At 36.9% G+C, this 20485-nt stretch overlaps 1 protein-coding gene across 1 annotated transcript in view; it reads right to left on the reverse strand.

Moving 5' to 3' along the window:
- CACNA2D2 (calcium voltage-gated channel auxiliary subunit alpha2delta 2) overlaps nt 1–20485 on the reverse strand; it is a 5241953-nt gene that overhangs the window by 864661 nt on the left and 4356807 nt on the right. The window lies entirely within an intron of this gene.

Below are 20485 nucleotides of genomic sequence, written 5' to 3' on the forward strand. Positions count from 1 at the left end.
TTTCATTGCAATAGTGGTCTATGAAATACACATCATCACCAAACAGAAAAATGACTTTAATTATAGTCTAGTCTGCAGTGCCCCTTATGTGATGCATATCATAAGTGACAAATGAAGACTTGCATATTCATTTACATCTGTTTACAGGTCTGATGGCACTTCTGAGTAACCTAAAATAGTATGTCAGATGCTGTCAACCACAGTAAAGTGTAAAATAGTTCCATTTAGGACAACAGACTCTGCAAATAGTATTACTGTTGCTACGACTTGTGTGTATTTTACGAGCTAGTAAAACTTATTGCACTGCTTAATTAATAAGCTGTTGCCATCCTGTTTTACATAACTCCAGGATCTTTTCATTTATAATTGAGAACTAATGTTATTTTCTTTCCCTTATCCCAGCCTCCTGATTTAAAGTATGCAACCACTGTAGCTATGGCTATCTGTCTTGTTATGAGTACTTACTTAATTTTGTTGCCTGCACTGTGTATTATTGACACTATGACTATCTTCCTGAACCTTGTCTGCATGTTCTACATAGTGTTAGCAAAGGACAACCTGTATCACTGTTGGTTGTGCTATATACTCCTGACATAATTCTGTGTTTTCTGCTAGTGCAGATGTTTTTTCACCAGACCTACATGGAAAACTGACCTTTATCCATTAGGACACCATAAATTACAAAATATATAAATAAATTAAGCAAAATAAATATGATGCTATAATACCACATCACAAATAGCCTGCAGATATTAAAAGCCAACAAAGCAAATGCTGGAAGTAAATAAATATGTTATAATACAACAACACAAACAACCTTGAGATATAACCAACCAAAAAGTGTATCTTAAAGATAAAGAGCTAGACATTATACAATAAGAAATATCAGAGAGCTGTAATGATCAGCTATAATGATTACACTGAAACTGAAACTTTTTTAAGGTGCTTTATTCAATTTTAGAATTTTAGTCACCCAAATATCTCATACTGAAGGCTATAATGTTGCATGAATTGGACACAATTACCTTTTTTACATCAACATGTGTGGACATTGAAGCCTTCTGAAGTGCATTATTATTATCAAAAGCAATGCCTTTCAGCTTCTCTTGTTAGGGGTCACTACAGCTGATCACCAGTCCGCAGATTGATTGGCAATGGGGTTTTTATGGTGTTGAGCTGCCAGCCTGGTGCCTAACCTTCACAATAGGTGTGCACACACACACACACACACACACACACACACACACACACACACACACACACACACACACACACACACACACACACACACACACACACACACACACACACACACACACCTACTGCATGCCTTTAAAACTCACTTAACCACAGGGAGGGCATGCAGACTCCACACAGAATGCACACCAGCGAAGAGCTGAACCATAGAAACTCTTGCTGTGAGGTGGCAATGCTAATCACTTCACCACTGTGGGCAACAAGAAGACTATTATTAGCATTATACTAAAAAGAATGAACCAATGTAGAGTCAAGCAGGCCTTTTAGTACTTGTAATATGGACATTATGAAACATTAGTCATCTATCAGGTGGAAAAAAGCTGTACTAAATTATCAATCTGGTAGTTAGCACATGGGATTAAGGTTACAAGATGCTAACAAGTTTTATTCTGTAGTCCTAGGACTGATTCCCACTGATACCATTAGCCTACTGTATAATTGAGCACATCACTTAACCAGTGTTCCTGGGTCACCAGTGAAAATAGTTCTCAAGCCCAGTTACAAACAGGTTATCAAAGCATGTAAATACTAAATAAGTAAATAAAATAAATAAAATAAACAAGGGTATATACATCTCAGATGCAAAAAATACTAAATAACTCCCATACGCACGAGCAGTACATCAGTAAACAAGGAAGAACATGGAGGAGGACTACAGTGCCAGTATGCAAAGACCCTATTTCTTAGATAATCTCATTGTATTATAGCAATAATCCACTCCTGTTTGCATGTATATCAGGATTTACCTACAGCTGGCATTGTTTAATCACTCAGGCTTTGTCTTCTTGACCAAACTAAACCAACAGTGGGTAAATCCTGATATACCCACGCAGAGTCATGGATTATTGCTTAATTACTACATCCTCTCTGTGCTATGTGAAACACAGGTATCCATAACAGCAAGAAACAGACATATAAAGATGACAGAAAGAAAACTTAGTAGAGCATCTAGGAAAACCAGCATCAATTTGTTAGGTACTCCTTTTGAAACTGCTTTATTTTGACTGGACTCTACAGTCCATGCATATTCTTAGTTCAATGCTTTGTATTTGTTTACACTGTTAATAAACTGTTCCAGATCACCTATAAAAGCAATGTTATTTTGTGTAATTTTTTTGAAGTATGTTATTAATAACTTGTAACACAAGCAACAGATTTCTAGGACAGGTTATTAAGGAACTGTGACCTGCAAACAGAATGCCATTACGAAACTCTCACAAGAAATGTACATCTCTTGGGTAGAATATGATATAATTTAAAAGTTCTCTGAAGTTAATATCCTGGTCTATATGAACAAATGATTTATGAGATCTTCTGATTTTTCTCATCTAGATATTTTGTATGAGCAAGGTGAAAATCATATTGTCTATATGTACACATCTGTCATCTATGTCTCCACTCCACTCTCTGTTAAAAACACTGCTGGTAAAAGGAAATAGCTTATTATCCTCAGTATAGATTATTTACCAGGAGTGATAACTACTTCTCCAATAACTGGATCTATTGGCAAGGGCACTAGGATACAATGTGTGAAATGGAAATAGGTTATAAGGCAGGAGGTGAGAGGAATTGGGCAGAGGATATCAGGGAAGTGCAGTCAAGTGGTGTGGCATAAAGTAAGGTGAAAGACCAGTACCTTAGTTAGTTTATCTGGTACCCAGAACAGTTTGTCAGACTGTCACCACCTCAAACAAAAGTTGAAAACCAAAAAAAGAAAAAAATCAATAAAAAAGGCCTTCTTTGACTGGAGGATAAAATAAACAGATGATAAACAAAAAGATGGATGGATGGATGGTTGGATAGAAAGATATATACAACAACCTATGTGTTTTGTACCCTTGTAACTATTGCAATCTGCTTACTACAAATGTAACAAGCACCTAGCTACAGTTATTAGCACACACTGAGCTTTACCACAAATGCGAATACAGAATCAGCATTCATGTATGAAGTCCCAATATCCAAGTGGCTTCATAAATGAATGCTGGTGCTGCAGTTCTGCCCCACTGGCACTGGCCAATCATGACCCCTAACAGTTTTTATCTGGGCCCACCACTACCTCTGACCTGCACTTGTTATGGCTCTGTGAAAGACAAAAAGTTAAAGAAGCAGCTTGGAAAGACATAACACTGAGAAGGAGACTGAGATAAAGAGAAAAGTGCAGAAACCAGGACAAGATAATAAGTCTGTAGCCAAGTACATGACATATATGCCACAACATCCTCTCTCTTTTTAGGGGGAGGGGAACATTTATTTAATTTGAACAATGAGATATTCTTGAATTTAAAACAAAAAAGCCTTGGCATATTTGAAAACTTTCAATTTATTAAGTTATAGAACATGTTAAATATCTTTATTTCCCCTTAAGAATGACAGGCTGACTAAATTGACTTTTTTTTTAAGCATGTCTTTAAAGTGTGTTTTTTTCAGTAGTGGCCTATGTTCTCCATAAAAATTAACTATCTTGAGCTTAGGGTTGAGCTACATTCTGGAAGAAGAGATATACTTCCAAGTGTCCTGGTTGTACCTTGTAACAGATAGACAAGGAGGCAAAACCAAACTGGCCAAGAAGGAACCGATATCAAAAAGAGAGAGGAAGAGGGTAATTGTCAGGATGAAGGGACACTTAGGCAGAAAAGATGGAAAGATTGAAAATTAACATAAAAATGGGGAAAGCATGCATGAATAGTACAAGAAAGATATAGGAATGACTGTAAAGGCATTAGGCAGATGCAGGACACAGAGAAAAGCAGCCAGCAGAGACAAAGCAGATATCTGCCAGATGGGTACAGGTAAGTGGTTGGGGTCAGCATTAACTGAAATGATAACTGTATAAGCAAACTTAATAAAGACAGGATTAAGGATTATAATCTTGCTGTCACAATGGACAAGGGTGAAGGTCTTTGGATCGGTAGGAAGATGGAAGGATGCCTGGTAGACAGTGAAGCCCTATGACACCAAAAGGCACTATCTTATCCCAGAAGATACTGTGTCACTAAGACCTAGACTGCAAAGGCACACTGAAAGATCAGTCCTTTAAACTAAGATGGAGAAGGGGATGAGGTATGAGAGAAGCAGAAGAATGGTAAATACTCAGAGAGAAGAAGTTAGGATGACACACTGTAATGCAATGGGTTTCCATGGAGTGATGTGGGAGGTACAAAGCTACAAGGAACAAGGAGGTCTGCAAGTGATGCACTAACTTATGGCAACCAATGCTGGCATCAGAGAAGTACGAGTGGGGCAGGGAGGTGTTAGTCTAGAGGAGGTACAGGAATAAGTCAGTGAGGAGACTTTAAGGGAGGGTATCAAATATGAAGTCAGCGAAGAGAACAAAACTAACCTTCTAAGCAGCGTAAGGCAGAAGGCAGGGTGATAACAGTGCATAATCACCTTTGTGGTTATGGCAGAGAAAAAAAAGCAGATTTTGACAGTATAGTGACTTAATACATGTCAACAGAGGTGGATGGAAGACTGGGGAGAGAATAAAAAAAGAAGAGACTACAGGACAGGATAAAGGACTGAGGCAGGAGGAAGAGGCCTGTACTCACTGGGCATCTGAATCTTCTATGAGCAAACTATGAGGTCATGAGCTGAATGAAACAGAGAGAGAGAGAGCGAGAAGTAACTGAAATCAGGAGAGGAACAGCCATCACAATGCACTATATTAAAGAGAGTTTGAAGAAGGGATCAAAAGGAGAGAGCAAATGTGTTCTTAGTAACATAACAGGGAAAATTAAGGGAGAGGCAGAATTATCTAGGCTAACCAATGACAGGACAGAGATCACACAAAGCAGGGGAAAAGCTTTGCCACTGAAGGAATACTTCACCACATTAAATAAAGGGGGGGCCATTTTGTGGGATGTACTATAGAATGCAATGATAGAGAGTACAACAGACAAATATGTAAGGGAAGCCATAGATTACTGATGGATTGACCCCAGGGTCCTCAGAAATCTTGCCATCTGTGCTAGTTGATCCCCGAAAGAGATATTCACCAGATCACTGGCCACTGCACAAGTGCCACGCTACTAGAAAATGGTAACATTGGTACCCTTGTATAAGGAAGGTGGGAAAATGAAGGTAAGGGAAACAGAAGATTTGGTAAAATAAGAGCCATTTCAGAGAAAATCAAGTCTCTCTCTCTATTTCTCTTTATCTCTCTCATTCTCCTTCATCAGATCTACCTATCAAATCATTAAACACTCATTTTAAGTCTACTAAACACCCCTTCTAATACACTTAATATATACTATTCTGCTTACATCCCCTAGAATTTCAGGATAATTCACTTTACTCAGACTCTGTGATTTCCCTGATTGCAGGGCCAGTGTTTTACTCACTATAATTACTGTTAACATTACATTACTGCAAAAGAATAACTTTACAGGGAATTTTAACTATAGCGCATGAAACGTGAAGCCAGTTAAGAAGAGAATTAAGATGTAAAACATTAACACAAAATCTATCTAAATTTACATAACAGGCTTTATTCAGTTTTAGGGGAGGGAATCTGTGAAATACATACAACGTAGTTTACAAATAATTAAATATAATTACAACAAGTTTAACTGGGAAATGCACTGCAGTTATTTCACAAGTTCTTTGTAGGAGGACATTTCTACTACAGAGTTAATGATGAAAGCATACCCTTATTTGAAACGTAATTCAGAGATGGAAACAAGTGAACATTTTCTTATTCTCAAGTGCCTTCTTGCCAAGGAAAAAAATTCAAAATGACAGAAAATATGGCCCAATGGCAGTCATCAGATATACATAGTTGGATTATAAATTTGAGAACTGTAAAGAAACATGTCAATTAATTTAATGATCAGTGTAATTAACAATATTTTATGAACTAATAGAAAGAATCTGTATACAAATTATGTAATACATATTGTAAAAGAGCAAGAAAAATGCAATTAACTGCTAGAAATACATTAGGAAGACAAGAAAAGAAGATAAATTTCTGTTTAAAAAAATAGTCAGAAAAATGAAAAAGCCAAATAACTAAACAGTGATGTTGAAACAGTAGACTTCAAACATCTTTAGAAGGACAGATCAGGTTGCTGTAAAGCATTATTAGATGATATCACAGCTGTCTGCACATTTATGCCAGACTGTGAAATAAGAACTGGCTTTTTTTAATTCAGATTCAAAAACAGCTTTGTCCGGTTCAAAACTAAAAGGTAACCATGACCTCTTTCTGCAAGCAACAAGTGTAAGTCAGAGAACCAAGTTTGCATGGGATGCCAGCCTATGACTTGACACACACAAATGCTCACACATACACATGCCCCCCCCCCACACACACATACACACACACATACACAATTTGTGCTTGTGGGCATATATGATGCATACACATGTATGGGCAGTACTACTTCTATGTCTTTGAAAAGTGGGAAGAAACTAAAATACCCCTGAAAGTCTGTACAAATACATGGAAGACACAAATTAAATACTTTAAAATTAAAGAGATGATATATTAAAAAACATAAAAATAAAAAAAGAAACAGAATCAGTAAATAACATTGCTCAAGAGGAAGGTGTAAAAGAATATGGAAAACAAAAACGTACAGCTAATGTGACTACCAGCCTTGTCAAACACTTTAGCAGAACATTTTCTACGATTGCTAATCCACTTTATTATAAAAACTGCATATAAAAAAATTACCACTCAGTGTACCCAGCCTAATGTTTTCAGTCAGTTTAACTGTGACATTTCTCAGATTCCTGGGAAGAAACACCATTGCAAAGGAAACAAGAACATATGGCTTGAAAGTAGCTGAATTGTCAGCCATGTACCATACTGAAATAGATATGAATTGTGAAGCTTCCGAGTGTCATGACCTAAAGTTTGATCCTGGTCTTTGGATGCTATCTGGCTGGAGATTGCATGTTTTTCCCATGTTTATGTCTTTTTGGGATCTTCCTGTTTTTTTCCACCATCAGAGGTACTTATGCTGACTTGCTGCACTATAAATTGTCCAAATATTGGTGGTGATTTTGGCCACAGGTCTAATCTGTAAATGAGTCAATGGTTCAGCAGAGACTACATTAGTTACCAAAATGTTGCTCATGCAATGAGACATAACTAAAACCTCCACTCCCTACAAGCACTCCTTAGCCTGGAAAGCATTGCTTTATGCATCATCACTCAGACATGGTTCAAGACCATTGAAAGTACTCCATGACACATTCAGGCACACCACATTAGACAAAGGCACTAGAGGCAGTGGTATCTCCATAGTACTGAAAAAAGCACTTCAGACTTGTTAGAGAAGATAATGACATGAAACTCCTCTATGTCCAGCTTACTATTAACAAAACACCTTATTCCATCTGAGCTAAGTACAGGACCCCCTTTATGCCCCCATGTCCCATGCCTCCTACATAACTAGTATAGAGTCCCTGTGTTTTAAACCATACACCATTCTCCTAGGAGACTTCAACTACCCTTGCATTAAATGGAAGACTTACACATCCTCAAGCATGTATGCCCAGAGATTTCTGGACTTCAGCAAAAAAAAAACTGCATGAAACAGTTAGTCTGCATCCCCACCACTGGTCATGAGATTTTGGATTTTGTCCTTAGAAATATGGAGCAACTTTGTTCATGACCAGTTGTAACTTTCTCTCCTGTCATATCAGACCACCAGTTAATCACATTCACCATAAGATTGAAGACTGAAGCATCTTGCAATATATCAGAAGCTGCGTGAAGGCAAATATTCCAAAAATGAGTGATGACCTGGGTAAATTAAAATTCAAAAGGCCTTCCATTCTAATTTCTCCACTGCTTATGTGGAGTCCTTCACTGACAAGTTTTATGCAGATGTAAATAACTGCATAGATGCATCTTTCCCCTTCAGAAATAAATACAACACCACATTCAAAAAATTACCTCCGTAGTGGAACCCTAATATAAACAAAACAGACTCTAAACATAATAAAAGAAAAAATGCACACATAAATAAACCTATCAAGATGTAAAGCAGGCTCATGTTAAACTAAACAAGGAATGCTAGACCTTGATCAAATGAATCAAAGGCAGATATGAGATAAAAACTGCCACCCAAGCAAAGGATAACCACTAAGCCTCCTCTAATTATGTTAAAAATGTCAGAAACAATGCACAACTCTGTGCAGAGCTAATTGTAGTAAATAATATTCCATACTAAGACCCAGAGGACATAGTCACTTTACTAGTGGACAAAATATCATCACCCTATCCCCCCCTTCCAATATTCACAGACATACACTTCCTTAGTTACAACCATGTGGTCCCCCAGAATTTCAGACAGAGTATTCTACTAGAAATTTTTAAAATCGGGCAGCTCATTACACCCCTAAACCTCATAGTCTTATTATTGCTTTTACCCCCTGCAAAATACTATATTCATAAGCACGTGAGCCTACAATTCCTGCCCATTGTCTTTTAATTATCACACAAAAAATTTACTTGTTCACCACATTTCCATTCCATAATGTTGTCAATATTTTCTCTTTATAAAAATGTGGGTCTGTACTGCTAGTGCTGTAGGGACTTCATTGATTTCTTACCCTTGCAGTACAAGTCTCTACTGACAAATACTTTGAATATGTTGGTATTCGTGTAGTCAAGCCTTTTGATTATTGTCTGCATTACTTACCAGAAAACTTTACTGCTCAAACCATTTTCTCTCCCTACTCCAGTGCAGTTGTGTTTCTGTGCAGTGTTGTATAACATTAAGGATTCTCATGTAATACACAGTTCTGCACATGGAGAAGCTCTTCTTAACATACATTATTTCCTTATGAGAATAACCTACATTCATGTAACAAGTTCTTATTACATTGTTATATTATATAGACGTACACTACTATGCAGCATTTGCTTATCTTTTTCCATAAAGCAGGAGGCTATGAAACCTGATACTTTTGTAACTTTACTAACTGAAGTTACCTGAAGCACTGTGTTCCTTAGCTGGTATGATATTTATCTGTCAGTGCAGCAAGCTATCAAATCTATCTATTGATATAACTAAATATTGATCTCTATTCTGCAGCTATATTTATATTACAGCTGCAGATGTTCCTGGGCAGTGCCTAGAATTTAGAGCTAGTTTTGTAAGTGGCCCATTGTTTTCTAAGTCTCCAGTGAAAACTGAATGTGGCACATCTGAACCTTATCTATCAAGTGTCTCCATTTGTGTAGATTATCCTTCTTTTTAAAAATAAACTGTGCTTAGTCCATCATCCAACAGTCACTATACAGACTCCTGATTCACAAGAGTTTACATTTTTCGCAAACAGAAAAGGGATGATGGGATGGATGTCGGGCTGACAGCTTCAATGACACAAGATACATGTAACTTTTTCAAAAAAAAATTACTTTAGTGTCATCGAAGCTGTCAGCATGAATCTGTTCATGGGAGATTTTAAGACAAACTAGAGGCTGTGAGTCATATTGCCAAATATGAGTAAATGCAGACAAATATTCAGTGTTAAGTGACTACATTACTATCAAATGTTTTTTGCCTGCACAAAAACTTTGATATATATATATATATATATATATATATATATATATATATATATATATATATAGACATAAATGAATTCTATTTTAGAAAGTATATTGATTTGCTGGGTTCACACAGGCTTTTAGATCATTGGTTGTTTGACAACAAAGAAGTTTAGCTCATGAATTTGATTGGTCAAACTTTGAAGCAAAGAAGCTAATGTTACACTCCTTATTTTTAATAAATGTTGATTTTAATAGGATGAGACAGACTAGTCTTGTATTGTGATTGGTTGAACTATTCTAGTTTGCATTTTCAACACTTGCCTTTTTTGATAGGATGTAATAAAACAAGTAAGTTAAGTTTTGAATGGGGACAGGTCAACTATGCATCACATAACCATTTGATAGAATTTTTAAACAGTTGCAGTTTTGCAATTTATATGTTCTGAAGAATTTCTGACTGTATTTATTAAATAGAATGAAAGCAGTAAACTTAATTTAGTGTCTGAGTGGTCTCCTTCATCTGGGCAGTATAATTTATTCATTGATTAATAAAAATCATGCACAGTACAGGACAACAACTTCAGCCATGCCTAGAAGCTTTGGAATAGGCTATGTATTCATGTGGAAAATAGCACCTGTTGGACACTGTTCAAAAGGAACATTTATGAGTGGATAGGGAACCGTATGGGTAGTTACTAGAAAATGCAATCTTGAGTATTAATTAACATTTCTATTGTATTACATTGGGATGAAACAGCTAGGTTTGAAATGACCTCCAGGTCAATGGCATAGAAATCTCTTATGATCCTATGATCTTATGAATGACACTGAGGAAACTGTACTCTGTGACAGAACACATATTCCTTAAATGTAATGTTTAATGTTTAATAAGCACTACTTTTCAGTACTGCAGTCTTCCAAAACTACAGAGAAACTGTAGGGCATTACTGCTGTCTTTCTAGCAGAACTCTGTACATTCTAGGTATGATTGTTGCTGCTGTAATACATTCATAAATTACTTATTTTTACGTAATACTGTAGGGTTTTTTTTACTAGTTCTGATCAACCAGTTATGTTTGATCAGTGGTCATCCATCATTTTGGCTTTTCAGTATATGGGTACATAAATATAAAAAAGTGTACACACCTCTGTTAAAATGCCAGGTTTTTGTGATATAAAAATGAGACCACAATAAATCATTTCAAAACTTTTCCTACCTTTAATGTGACCTATAACATGTGCAATTCAATTGGAAAACAAACAAATCTGTTAGGGGAAAAAATATAAAAAATAAAAAATGTACAATATGCTGGTTGCATAAGTGTGCACACCCTTAAACTAACACTTTGTTGAAGCACCATTTGATTTAATTACAACATTCAGTCTTCTTGGGTAGGAGCCTAGCAGCATGGCACATCTTGACTTGGCAATATTTGCCCACTCTTCCTTGCAAAAGCATTACAAATTTGTCAGATTGTGAGGGCATCTCTTGTGCACAGCCCTTTTCAGGTCACCCCTCAGATTTACTATTGGATTTAGGTCTGGGCTCTGGCCTGGTCATTCCAAAACTTTAATTATCTTCTGGTGAAGCCATTCTTATGTTAATTTAGATCTATGCTTGGGGTCATTGTCATGTTGAAAGGTGAAATTCCACTTCATCTTCAGCTTTCAAGCAGATGCCTGAAGGTTTTGGGCCAAAAGTGACTGGTATTTGGAAGTGTTCATAATTCCCTCCACCTTGCCTAAATATATTGTTCCCTCGCATTTTACTGAACACATATTTGTGCGATAACCACAGGAATGTGATTTAATCATGATGGCTGAATAGTGGATATGTCAATGGCATGAAATGCTGATACAGGTAAGAGGGGTTGAACAGTGATAGCATGTATGTGTGTGTGTGTGTGTGTGTGTGTGTGTGTGTGTGTGTGTGTGTGTGTGTGTGTGTGTGTGTGTGTGTGTGTGTGTGTGTGTGTGTGTGTGTGTGTGTGTGTGTGTGTGTGTGTGTGTGTGTGTGTGTGTGTGTGTGTGTGTGTGTGTGTGTACATATACATATCTATATATATCTATATATATATATATCTATATATATATATATATATATATATATATATATATATATGTACACACACAAAGCAAAGAACATTAAATATAGCATATGGCCAAAATATTGATTTTTGAAAAGGTAAGTGTATACTGACATATTTCCTACAAGTACTAATCACTCAAATAAAGATAATATAGATAGACATAATATCGGGTCTATATTATAATCGCGAAAGACGAAAACCGCAAATACGAAAATGTCGACACAAAAGGACTGAACTACCAGATGAGCGAACCGGTTTACCTTTATAAAGCAGAATCAAAGTGGTACGAATGCTCATATGAGCGACTCGTAACCACAAAAGTGAAAACGGCGATAGTCCTTAACGTTCGAAAAACAGCAAATCGAAAAGCAGATTTGCAAAAAGAAGTGTAAAACACAGGGGGAAAGCCCCCCTGTGCCCTCCACACTCCACTACTTTATTATTCTAACTCCGAGATCGCACTACAATGGGGAAAGGGACCATTTTCCGAACCCGACTATAATACAATCCGCCCCACAATGTCGAATGTGCAATGAGTGAACGTCACTATGCATTCGCTCATTGCACATTCAAACTTTTTTTTGTTCAGCGTTTGCAAACTTTGCAAACAGCCTTTCAAACAATTGCTGTTCGCCCAAACGTGAATTGCCTTTTTAAAGGTAAGCCGAGCAAATCACCTAATCAGCGAAAACCACAACATCAAACAGATTTCCCTAACCAACAGCTCCATGTAAGTATACCTAAACTAACTACAAAAAACAATAACAAAACACACTTTTGCAGGGGGACAAGCCCACCTGCACCACCCCATGTGGGGGGGCTGCACCCCCACACCCCCCTACTTAAATATACCAACTCCGAGATCGCACTACAGTGGGGAAAGGTTATATACGCTTATCCCCAGAATCGCCCTGCTGGCCGAACATGTCCATTCAATGTTTTGACTTTCACTGTTCTGGTGGTTCGCTCTTCTGGTAGTTCGCTCATTATGTGTCGTTTTTGTATTTGTGGTTTCCGTCTTTTGCAATTATGATATAGACCCATAATATTAGTTCATTAATTTAAATGGCTGCTATGTTAAAATATATCAAGCAACAATCCTAAATAAAACAAGTTAAACATTCATTATTAAATGCATCTTAAGGCTATACTAAAATATGTAATACATATTTTAATAGTGATACTGTGTAGCTAAAGCAAGATAACTGGATAACTATTGTGTGTATTTTGACATGGTGTACTTTCAACCAAGTGTAGGTAACTCATAGGTTCATAGATTAGTACTAAGCTATCTGCCCTTGTGAGCCATTTTAAGCTTAGCCAATTATCCTTTGTGAGACTCAAACCATGCACTTTGTGCTTGCAAGGCAAACACCTTAACCATTAGGCCACCCTACCAACCCTAGATAGATAGATAGAGATACATAGACAGAGCTAGCTAGCTAGCTAGATAGATAGATGGACAGATAGATAGATAGACCGACAGACAGACAGACAGAGGTATTTATTTTATCAAACAGTCAGAATGTTGAAATTTTTTTGCCAGCTTATTAAAAGTGATATCTCAAACGTTTGACAAATGCTGGCTGTGGCATGTCAGGGAGTGGAAATTTGCCATTTACACACTGTTGTGCAATCAAAAGCTGATGTGTGTGTGGGTGTGTGTGTGTGTGTTTATATATATATATATATATATATATATATATATATATATATATATATGTATGGATCTACTTCAGTAGATCTAACTTTTAAATGTTCGAAGCTCATATGGCCGGGACCATTAAAATCGAACGTTTAAAAGTTTGAACACTGAAATAAAACAAAAAAACAAACAAAAAACAAAACAAAACTAAACATTTGTAGCAGGGGGGCAAGCCCGTCTATACCGCCCATGTGGGGGGCTGTGCCCCCCCAAATCCCCCGCTACCCACATCCCCCGCTAGATAAATATACCAACTCCAAGATTGCACTACATTGCAGAAAAGGGAAATCTTCCCATTCCATACTGTACGAGGATCTCCATTCAGTCCATTTGAACTTTTAAAAGTTCACTCATATGGTCTCAGGCATATGAGCTTCGAACTTTTAAAAGTTCGATCAACTGAAGGGGACCCATATATATATATATATATATATATATATATATATATATATATATATATATATAGATATAGACAGATAGATATATGTATAGATATATATATATATGTAGGTTCATAGGTGGGTACTAGGCTATCTGACAGAAGACATTTATAAGCCTAGCCAGAATGTGTTGGCTTTCGCCACCCCCTTAGATTAGTTCCCTGTGCCTCTGTCTAGCAGAGCCACTGAAGTGATCCCCAAGGTAAACTTTCTGTTTCTCATCCACTCATCAAGGTTTCTTTTGAAGAGTGTTAGCGAGGAGCTCTGCCTAATGTAGATTGGGATCTTGTTCCAAAGCATGGGAAGTCTCTGGGACAGGAATCTATCCCTCCAGCATGTCCTATTTATTGTTGTGGTGAGGTTTAGATCCCTAGAGCGTGTGGCTCCAGGGGATAAGGTTTTCTTTAGGTGGAGCATGTCCAGCAATTATGGGTTGGACATGGCTTCGTATGTCAGGCAGAGATCACCTCTGAGTAGGCGGTATGCAACTGAGTACAACTGGAGTTTCTTCAGTCGAGCTACATAGGGCATCTTTTTGAGGCCATTGATCCTCTTGGTGAGGTACTTCTGTTGTCTTTCCAGCTGTTGCAGGTGTCTTGTAACGTACATCCCAAATGGGGCGTTGTACTCTAAGATGGGTCTGATGAGTGATGAGTGATGAGTAGAGGGGCACAACGACCTCTTTTGATCTTGATGCAAAACCTTTTGTGATTAGGTGGGCCACGTAGAAGGATTGTCTAACCACTTTGGCAATATGATTTTCAAAGGTGAGATTACTATCTACTTGGGTCCCCAGATCCCTTATTACGTCTTCCGTATTTATGGGACTACCACCTATGTGGTAGTTTGTGGGTAATTTGTTTTTTCCAAAGGGGATGACTATGCACTTTTTGGCATTTAGCTTGAGGCCATGATTTTGACACCAGGTATCCGTCTCTTGGAGGATGTCTGTGTCAGCCGGAGAGTCAATTATAGCCACTAGTTTGCAGTAGTCTGCGAACTTGGTCAGCCATAGTCCTCGTGTGTTTGCCTGTACCTTTGTGAAGTATATGCCGAACAGGAGGGGCCCTAGGATTGAGCCCTGGGGAACACCACTTGTAACTGGTTTAGAGACGGACCTAGCTCCCGCAACTCTCACCATGTAGGTTCTGTCCATGAGCCAGTTGGCAACCCATCTTGTAACGTGGGGGTTTATGTTCAGGCTGGTGAGCTTGTCTATAATACCAGAATGGGGAATGGTGTCAAAGGCCTTAGAGAGGTCTAGGTAGGCTGTGTGTACCACCTTTCCCTCATCTATAGCCTTGGTAACTGTCTCAAAGAAGTCCACCAGGTTTAGGAGACATGATCTGCCCTTAACAAAGCCAAACTGCTGGTATATATATATATATATATATATATATATATATATATATATATATATATGTATCGGTGGTAGTGGTTGTGGGGGATGCAGGGTGTATTGTTCCCTGCATAAAACATTTTAAAGTGTTTTTGATTAAGTATGTTTTGATCTTTTAAGATCTACACTGCATGATCTGAGCATTTGGTTGTTCCCTGAAATGCTAAAAATATATATATATATATATATATATATATATATATATATATATATATATATATATACATACGTGTGTGTGTGTGTGTGTGTGTGTGTGTGTGTGTGTGTGTGTGTGTGTGTGTGTATGTGAATGACTGTAAAAAGCTGTACACAAAGTTTTATCATCACAAGGAAAGCTGGCTTTATGTACTTAGATGGGCTTGATGTAGTACAGCTGACTGATTTTCAATAGTAAATTGTCATTTATATTTTCTGTTGGTCATTGCTAAAGGTTATTCATCTTGTTTTGTAGTTGAAAGTAGTAGACAGGGGTTTACTGCTTTCCATGGGAATCATTAAGTTATAGTGTTTAACATTTGTTAGTGACTATTAAGATTAGTATAGAGACCAGTAACAGATTATGGGTTAAGGATGCGATTTTTCAATAAAAGTGATTAATGGTGAGGTGTTGATATTGGACAGTGAATAAGCAGAAAATGTTGTAGTGCTTTTTGTATTATTCAGTGTGTTGCATTAACAAAAACTGCGGTGGTGGTGCTGCAGTAGTGCTGTCGCCTGACAGTAAGACATTGTCCCGTTCGATTCTCAGTTAGAGTGTCTTCTGTCTGGAGACATGCATGAATGGGCGTACCTTCGTTGAAGGTTGTGAGTCAGGGCTGGCAACTCAGCACGTAAAAATCTACTGCCAATCATTAGCGGACTGGAGTTCCGCTGTGGCGACCCCTAACCGAGAAAAGCCGAAAGACACGAGTGTGTTGCATTAACGTGTGTAGATGAATTAATATGGTAATATAGCGCTGTGGTTACAGAAGCTAGTTTTATACTATGTCTTTGGCGCGGTTGCAGTACAGGTAGTACAGGTAGTACTGGGGCAGGTAGAAGGTTACAGATGTTGTTAATAAAGCAATTTATGTTAACATTCATCTTTTCATCTTTATGTGGTTGCTACTGGAAGTACTAACTGCACTGATATGAACATGCATATTAATGACATGTCCCTGATTTTAAGTAAATGTCTCTAACTTTTCACAACCTTTGTCCTTGATTTTCTCTTCCTGAGTTTGAGGTGTATGAACTAGAACTATGCACCATTTAATTAAAAAAAAAAAAAAAAAAAAACATATTCTCCAAAAAGACAATTCTCTTAGGACAGAGAAGCCTCTCAGAATTAAAAAAAGGGTACTACATTTTATGTCAGACTCTATATAGATATCCTATTCAGAATCTACACTTAACTTCAACTGAGGAGTTTCAGTTTTAGACACAGAAATACAGTATAAGTTACAGAATTATGCCATCATTAACCAGTGGTGGATAAGGCTTCAAACAGCGAAGATCATCCCACATATTTCCTGCATACAGCTATAAACACTTTATAGCTGGCAATCACCCTAAATGGTTCAAACAGCTTACAATCTTAAAAGAACCCTTGGATGCAGTATATCATCCTGCACTACAAAATGCAATGACAGAATTGCCACTGAAGGTCATGAAGGGTTCATATTCTCATGTGTCCTTCATGTTAACTGAGGCACCTGTCTGCCTCAGCTAATGACATAATATGCATTCATTTGTTTTCAAGTTTGTGGGCAGCTGATATGGCAATAAAGTATGCATGCATGCTGATTGTTAATGCATTACACAGTCATCAGTCTGATATTTGTTAATTTAAAAAGAATATATTTAGAACCAGATCTGAACATATTCAGCAGTTACTGATCTGAAAGCAGTGAACCAAATTAAAAGCATATTTTTAACTGCATATGAATGCACATCCATCTTTTAAACATGTGATAATTTATCCTTAAACAATTTTAGCATATATGGTTATAACAGCATATATGGTTACAACATGTTATACCACTTAATAAAATCAATTGAATAATATAATTCATAACCCAAAATGAAGAATGTTGAATGGTGGAATATATTCCTTATCGCTCAGTACCCTCTGTTATCTTTACAGCACCAACCATTTTATAATTAAATTGCACTATCATTGATGAAAGATCCATAATGGTTCCAAACGACATGAATTAATTGACTTGCATAGTTCTGTCTATCTAAAAATGATCAAGAAAAAAATATTCTTTGTACATTTTAACTTTAAATTTGTAACTATGCTATGAACACCGTTTGGTTAACACTGTGCTGTTTCTTCAATGAGGATAAAAGAAGGAACAATTATTGTTCATCTGCAAATGGCTTTTTCAGCAATTTTCTGAGTGTAATCCATGTTTGTGAGACAGATACAGTTCTGTAGTAAGATAATTCTATACTTTAAATTGTGTTAATCATTTAGAGACTTTTTCAAACTTTTAAATCTTCTTTTCTGTTCCACCACATTATACTAGTTACAGAGTCAAAGGAGAATGTCAACACAGGGTCACAACTGAAATGGACTTTTAGATGTAATTTAATTGTATGAAATGACAGTACATGGTTCTGAATGATATGGCATTATAGAGTATTTCATAAAACCCAGATAGCAAACAGTACATCAAAAACGGGCTGCCTACATCTGTCTTACGAGATACTGTTACAAACTTTATTCCCAAAGCATGGTCTAAAATGTTGAAATCAAACTCTTTAACGGGTACACCAAAATCTGATATAATCTGATACAAAATACCAAATAAAATGCATGGATAAATAGTGGCATGCTTAAATTAGCAATGAGTGTTTAGGGAGTTTTTCCATGAAAATGTTTTCAGTAACCACTAACAATAGCCCTTTTTGTCTTATTCTCACAAACAGAATGTTAATGCATTTGTGATAAGACACAGTGATGCTACAGACTGCAACAATTCTCTAATTTTTCTGATCCATTTAGTAAGACATAAATATTTCTTAGGTTCATAGATTAGTACTAAGCTAACTGCCCTTGCGAGCCATTTTAAGCCTAGCTAATTATCCCTTGTGAGACTCAAGCTCTGCACCTTGTGTTTGCAAGGCAAACACCTTAACCATTAGGCCACCCTCCCAACCCTGCTTTTTGCTTCACTGCACCTAACAATCAGCTGCTTCCAGTGCCTCTTCTCAATCACAGGGTCTAGAGAAGCTAACATCCTACATACAAATACTTCAAGCACGGGCATTAATGCTCTTTTAGCTTGCCAATATATCAAAACACTTGTTCCCATAAGTGTCCAGGCTGTTCTTAAAAATATCTAATGTAGTACTTGCTTTAATGTAATTTAGTAGCTGTTCCATTCATCAGCTACTCTGTCAGAGAACCAGTTAGTACACTTCTCATTCCTATAGAATCTTCTACAGAGGTTGTCTGATGATTCTCTAGTACTTTTTGATAACCACAAACATTCCCAGAGGTAGTTGCCTCTATTCTCTATATACCTGAATAAGATCTCCTCTTAGATATCTGTAAGAGGCGCTGTTTAAGTTCAGATATTGTTATTCCATACTCAAGTCTGTGTCTAATGTAACAAACAACAAACAATGACTTCATTATTTTTGATTTCCTAGACTTTATAAATCTTTTTATACAACCTATAGTTCTATAATTATCATTAACCAATTGGATGATATAATCAGAAAAACTTAAAGCCGAATCTACCCAGGTCCTTAAATGAGTCTACAGTTTAAATCACTGTGTGCTGTATTAAATATTCACCTTTCAATTTATGTTTCCCAAATCTCATATGCTTAGTTTTTGATGTATTTATCAGCATATTATTTTCCTGTGCCCAAATGGTCAATTTAGTCAAGTTATTTTGCAGACATGCCTTATCACTTACACATGTAATCAGTTTACTCAGTTTCAGGAAATCTGCAAATAGACTGTAGAACACCTCAGATGAAAAAGTTAGGTCTGAAAGATACAATTTAAACAAGTAAGGGCCAAGGACACAGTCCTGTGGGACACCCTGACTTTAACCAAGGATTTCACCTGTCCAGTGGCCGTATGAAACTTGCCATGTCCTATTTGTAAGCCATGCAGCTATCCATCTCACCAAGAGTACAGCAATACCTAGATGTACTCATTTATTGATCAGTGTTTTGTATATGACCCTGTCAAATGCTGAAGTTAAATCTATATAAATTACATCACAGCACAATTTTGTATTCATAGCTGCTGTTATATTGTTATAGAACATCATGTTACAGGTGGTAATAGATCTGTTTTCAACATATGCATGCTGATATATGGTTTCAAGTCCCAACCTATAGAGTTTTGACATTAACTTATCTAATATTACTTTCTCTGTTATTTTTCCACAACATAAAAGTAGACTTAAGGGTCTATATGAATCTGGATGAGTCCTACTCCCCTTTCCCTTAAAGACAGACTTAATAAGCTCATGTCTCCAATCTTGAGTACTCTCCACATTTTTAGATTACCGAGTGAATAATAGATATAATGGTACTGTAAGTTCTTGCTGAAGTGTTCTCAGGTCATTGTTACTAATTCCGTCTCCTCCCTGTGCTTTGTTTGGGTCCAGTTTGCACAATTCATTTTCAATATAATCTAATTTGATTCCAGTATCTGGAGTTACATGGATGTCACTCGGACAACTTATCACCCCTTTTGTGGAGCCAAACTGTTTTGCATAAGATTTTCTAAATATATCTATAATCTGTTGTGTCTGAGAAAAAAATGTCAGAATCTGCACACAGTTTCTCAATTTGTGTGTCTTAGAAAATAATGTGTTCAAACAGCAAAGTGCCTATTGCCAGTCAAAGCAACTGTCCTTGAGTGTTTTCTGTTCCACAACAAGGCTATAGTAGTGTAATGCAAGTGGCATTGTGCCAATCATGCATGACATACAGTCTAAAGTACTCCCTCTGTCCATTGTGTCAGCTTGGGCACACTTACACCAGTGACATTACCTACTGCTGGACTTCACAAGCTCTGCACAGGCAAATCATGCATCCCATTTAACTCATTGTCTGCATGTATTTCAT

The sequence above is a fragment of the Protopterus annectens genome, chromosome 7.part0 (assembly GCF_019279795.1).
Source record: "Protopterus annectens isolate FY-2018-M chromosome 7.part0, PAN1.0, whole genome shotgun sequence".
In the NCBI taxonomy this organism is placed as follows: domain Eukaryota; kingdom Metazoa; phylum Chordata; order Ceratodontiformes; family Protopteridae; genus Protopterus; species Protopterus annectens.